A 5,572-nucleotide genomic window follows, 5' to 3' on the forward strand; every position below is an offset into this window, starting at 1 on the left:
CCGCACTCCTTTATTCCCATTCGTCTCGCTTCTACTATTCCTCAGGCTTTCATTAGCCTCATTAAATACCGATGCAAAATATTCATTTAGATATTGTGCCATGCTTAGATTATCCTTAATCTCCACTCCATCTACAGTCTTAAGCGGTCCCACTTCTTCTTTCTTTGTTTTCTTCCTATTTATATGGCTATAAAAGCTCTTACTATTGGTTTTAATTCCCCTTGCAAGGTCCAACTCTACTCGGCTTTTGGCTTTTCTCACTCCATCTCTACATGCTCTGACCTCAATAAGGTAGGTTTCTTTGCTGATCCCTCCCATCTTCCACTCCCTGTATGCTTTCTGAGAAAGTAACAGATTATTTAGATAAAGGAAATGTGGTGGATCTAATATACCTCGATTTCAGTAAAGCGTTTGATACAGTACCGCATGAGGAATTATTGGTTAAATTGGAAAAGATGGGGATCGATATGAAAATCCAGAGGTGGACAAAGAACTGGTTAAAGGGGAGACTGCAGCGGGTCGTACTGAAAGGTGAACTGTCAGGTTGGAGGGAGGTTACCAGTGGAGTTCCTCAAGGTTCGGTTTTGGGTCTGATTTTATTTAATCTATTCATTACTGACCTCGGAACCAAATGTAGAAGTGGGCTGATAAAGTTTGCGGATGACACAAAGTTGGGAGGTATTGCCAATTCGGAGAAGGATCGGGATATCCTGCAGGGAGATTTGGATGACCTTGTAAACTGGAGTAATAGTAATAGGATGAAATTTAATAGTGAGAAGTGTAAGGTTATGCATTTAGGGATAAATAACAAGAATTTTAGTTATAAGCTAGGGACGCATCAGTTGGAAGTAACGGAAGAGGAGAAGGACCTCGGAGTCCTGGTTGATCGCAGGATGACTATAAGTCGGAAATGTGACGTGGCCGTGAAAAAAGCTAATGCGGTCTTGGGTTGCATTAGGCGAGGTATTTCTAGTAGGGACAAGGAGGTGCTGGTTCTGTTATACAAGGCACTGGTGAGACCTCATTTGGAGTACTGTGTGCAGTTCTGGTCTCCCATGTTTAAAAAGGATGAAATCAAACTGGAACGGGTAGAGAGAATGGCCACTAGGATGATCAGAGGAATGGAAAACCTGTCGTATGAAAGGAGACTCGAGGAGACTCGGTTTGTTTACCCTAACCAAAAGAAGGCTGAAGGGGGATATGATTGCTCTCTTTAAATATATCAGAGGGATAAATACCAGGGAGGGAGAGGAATTATTTCAGCTCAGTAATAATGTGGACACAAGAACGAATGGATATAAACTGGCCGTCGGGAAGTTTAGGCTTGAAATTAGACGAAGGTTTCCAACCATCAGAGGGGTGAAGTTTTGGAACAGCCTTCTGAGGGAAACAGTGGGGGCGAAAGACCTCTCTGGCTTTAAGATTAAGCTTGATAAGTTTATGGAGGGGATGGTTTGATGGGATAAAGTGATTTTAGTCAATAGATCAATAACGTGCCATCGCTGGTAATTAGCAACAATGGTCAATGATGGGATATTAAAAGTTAGTACAGAGAACTTTTTCCAGAGGGTTCATCTGATCGCCATATTTGGGTCGGGAAGGAATTTTCTTCCAGGGTAGATTGGCAGCGGCCCTGGAGGTTTTTCGCCTTCCTCCACAGCATGGGGCAGGGGTCGCTTGCTGGAGGATTCTCAGCTATTTGAAATCTTTAAATCGTGATTTGGGGACTTCAACAGCTGAGTCAAGGGAGAGAATTCTTCCAGGACTGGGTGGGTCAGCTTTTGTGGCCCGCATCATGCGGCAGGTCAGACAAGATGATTATAATGGTCCCTTCTGACCTTAGAGTCTATGAGTCTATTCTAATTAACATTTTGGATATTTTCATATATTCACTGTTTGTGTGGAAAGCCTGCAAAGTTTTTATGAGTATGTGGGATGAGAATATTGGAATATACTGGGATACATATCTGTTGGAAGATTATTGCAAAATGTAATATGGCCTGAAAATTCTTAGCATGCGTAGAGGACAACTTTCTGATTCATAAAATTGAGGAAACAACCAGGGGTTATCCATTTTGGATCTGGTTTTGACTAATAGGGGTAAATTGGTTGTGAATGCATGGGTGGTGGGGAATGTGGGAGAGAAATGATCATGATCTAATAAAATTGAAGATCCTGTGGAAAGGAGAACATGAGAACAGCAAAAACAAGGGCACGGGACTTCAGACAGTCGAATTTAAACCAACTCAGAGAAATAGTAGGCAAAGTCATCTGCAAATTTGATCAGTATGCCCTCTATTCCTACATCCAGGTAATTAATGAAAATGTTAAACAAGATCAGGCTGAGAAGAGGAGGTTAGACTAGATGACTTTTGTGGTCCATTCTTACCCTATGATGCTATCGTTCTATGACCACCTCTGCTCACATTTTCAAGAGACCTCCATCGGTAATCTAATTAATACATTGTTAAGGGAAAGGGCTAGCTTCTCTGCAGAGGAGCATTGGAAAAAAATCAAACCACTAGCCTGGAGTTGATGAAAAGGCTGCTGTGACTGGCATTGGCGAGGCAGTTGCTTGGACTGCAATTGCTGCAACACAAAAGCCTGTGCCACACTTCCTTGTGATTCGCTGGGGATGTCTGCACACAGAGACACTGATAGTGCAATCTCTGTAGGTCTTGCAGGAAATGGAGAGTTACTCTCCTTTCACCTTCCATTAATTGTCATTGATGAAAAATGAAGCAGTTAGAAGAAAAGTTCCAGAGAGCAGCAGTGTGGCTAATCTGGCCAAGGCCTGTTAGTATATAGTTTGTTAGCCTGAGATAGAATTTTGCGTTTGATTTTTGATACTCTTATATCCTTACTAATATGTGTGAACAAAGAATGATGCCTGGCTGAATGTATCTCCTCTACCAACTGCTTGGTCAATCTTTTGAGGAAATGGAGAAGACTGCCTAGCTGTACATTGCTTGCAAAAGAAACAGGTCTTTTTGGTGACAAGTGTTGAAAGGAGCCACTAGACAAATATGGAGATAAGAAAAACGCCCCCATAACTGAACTTGCATCTGTGGATGCTGAAGCCACAACAGAGAGTGCTAAACACTATATGACCACGGCTGGTGTCAGAAGAGTCTCTATCAAAGCCTTTTTCCACCAGCAGAGGCCTCTCTGTGCACAGAACTCCTGGTAGCTTGATGTCTGCAGGCAGTGGAGAACTCTATTTTGGCATCTCTTTGTCTCTTTTGTGGTGAACATCTGCAGAGGCTGTTAATAGGCCTCTAGATAGTGGTCTTTGGGAAGAGCTGGCTGAAGAGCCTTCCTACTAACCAGGAGATCCTGGCTTGGCCTGCCAGTTCTTCCTCGCCAAACGTAGTGTTTCTGTTGATTCCTTTTTTTGTATCTCTTTTCATGAAAAGAAAAGACCTGTCAGCAGAATCCTTCTAACTGCTTGTTCAAGACAGAGAGAGCCTTCCTTGTGGCTAAGTCTTAGTGTAATGGGGCATGCCTCACCACTGTGGTGCCTCCTGCTGGCCATCCTGGGAATTAGCTCTCATTCTCCAGTGCTCCTTCATCTAGTGACGTCTGACGCCATCTGTTCTATCATTAGGACCCATGTCTCTCTCAGGACTTCAGTGACCTCTTATGGACACAGCCCTCTGGCTGTGCCCCACTCAGTTCTTTCCCCCCTTCCGGGGGAGCGGCTGTCCTCTTTTCCCAGCCACTTGCCTCAGTGGCCAGCTGCAGTCTAGGGTATAGTGTCAGTGGCTACTGAGGCAAAAGGGGTGCACCTCCAACCCCCACCGTCTGTTTCCCTGGATCACTTCCCCACAGACTTAGCACCTTTCTCCACCTTTGTATCAGGGCCTCAGTCTGGCAATAGTCGGCCAGGAGGTCACTCATGCTCCCTTAACCCACCCAGCACTACTCTGATCATGGTGCCCTCCCTTCTCCTTCCCTCATAGCAAGCAATCTTCCCTCCTCAAACTCCAAGGAGTAACTGACTCTTGCTGTGCTGAGCAGCCCTTTATATATGGGCTGCTCCAGCAAGCCTTCTCCTGATTGGCTCTCCCAATAAGCCCTTTCCTGATAGGCTGGATTCTGCACAGCCTCTGCAAGGCTGCCTTAATCTTTCTCCTGCTTGTTTGGGGCAGCCACCTCACCACACTTGGAAAGTGGCAAATGAGAAGTCTAGAGCTGAAGGAAAGGTTACCATGGCTCAGAACTGAGCCGAGGTTGCTGCGAATGAAACACAGATCACTAACCACTATATGATCACAGTGGCTGGTGGGAGAAGCACATGTTAGAAGCCCTCTGTAAACTCAGCTGTGGCTTTCTGTGCATGGAGAGCCAGACACCTCAAGGTCTGCAAGTCTTGAGGGAAATAGGGAACGTCTGTACTTTGGAATTTGCAGGGGTTGTCTGGGACTATCAAATGGAACAGTTGTAAACATTTTATTAAGGCAGGTGCCATGGCTTAGCTGGCTAAAGTACCTGTTTAGTAAACAGGAGATCCTGGGTTCAACTCCCAGTGGTGCCTTGTTGTGTGGCTTTTGTCTCCTCTGCTCACTTTTTCCTGTGCCTTTCTAGGAAACAGAAGATACCTCCCTTGGTAATCCAAGTAACTGCTTGCTAAGGAAAAGGCTTCTTTGGAGAGAAGCATTGGAAAGAATCAAATCACAAGCCTGGAGTTGATGAAAAGGCTGCTGTGACTGGCATTAGCATGGCAGTTGCTTTCACTGCAATTGCTGCAACATGAGAACCTGTGCAACATGTCCTTGTGATTCGCTGGGGATGTCTACAAACAGATGTCATGTCACCTTCCTTTTGATTGTCATTGATGAAAAATAGAGCAGTTAGGAGAAAAGTCCCAGAGAGTGACACCGCGGCTAAGCTGGCCAAGGCACCTGCCAGGTAAAGTGGAGGTTAGGGATGCAGCACCCAGTGGTGCCTTGCCAAATGTGTCCGCTCTTCCCACCTTTAGGCCAATCTTTTGAGAAAGCAGAGAAGACTGCCTTTGCCTTGCAATGCAAATGCTTGCAAACGAAACCAGTCGTTTTTTTCTGACAAGTGTCAGAAGGAGGCACCTAAGAACATGGAGACACAGTGCAGCCTATTGGACTAACCTTCTTGCTTGTATATATATATCTTTTCTTATTGTTTAAGTATTTGATGTATTGTAATAGGTTTATAGATTTATATTAAAGTAAGTTTGGCTGTAATGCAAGAGACCTAAAGGCCGTATCCTGTACGTTAAGCTAAAGCAAAATTAGCATATCTATATTAAGACCTTTTGCTCAAAAAGCAAAGCTGACCTATAGCTTGTTACGTAAATAAGTAAGTACCCACGCCTATGTCTATGACCTTTCATCTAGACCAATAAACAATGAAAAATGGCAAAGGCGGTTTTCCCACAGACTTAACAAGTACACCACAAGAGACTGATGTGCGTACATACCTGTCATCAATACGCACATACATACTAGCCTAGGGGTAAGTGTACCCTAACATTTCTGTGGGTGAGGAATAAAATTTGGGCATAAGAGGAAGGAAGTCTGGCATTTGCCCTATAAAA

The 5,572-nt window shown here is 44.3% G+C and overlaps 1 non-coding gene across 1 annotated transcript; it reads left to right on the top strand.

The window, feature by feature from the left end:
• The first annotated feature begins 4,463 nt into the window (after positions 1-4,463).
• TRNAT-AGU lies at positions 4,464-4,537 on the top strand. Its single transcript has one exon. It is a non-coding gene; the product is annotated as a tRNA-Thr (tRNA).
• Positions 4,538-5,572: the final 1,035 nt, after the last annotated feature.

The sequence above is a fragment of the Trachemys scripta genome, chromosome 25, assembly GCF_013100865.1.
Source record: "Trachemys scripta elegans isolate TJP31775 chromosome 25, CAS_Tse_1.0, whole genome shotgun sequence".
Taxonomy (NCBI): Eukaryota; Metazoa; Chordata; order Testudines; family Emydidae; genus Trachemys; species Trachemys scripta.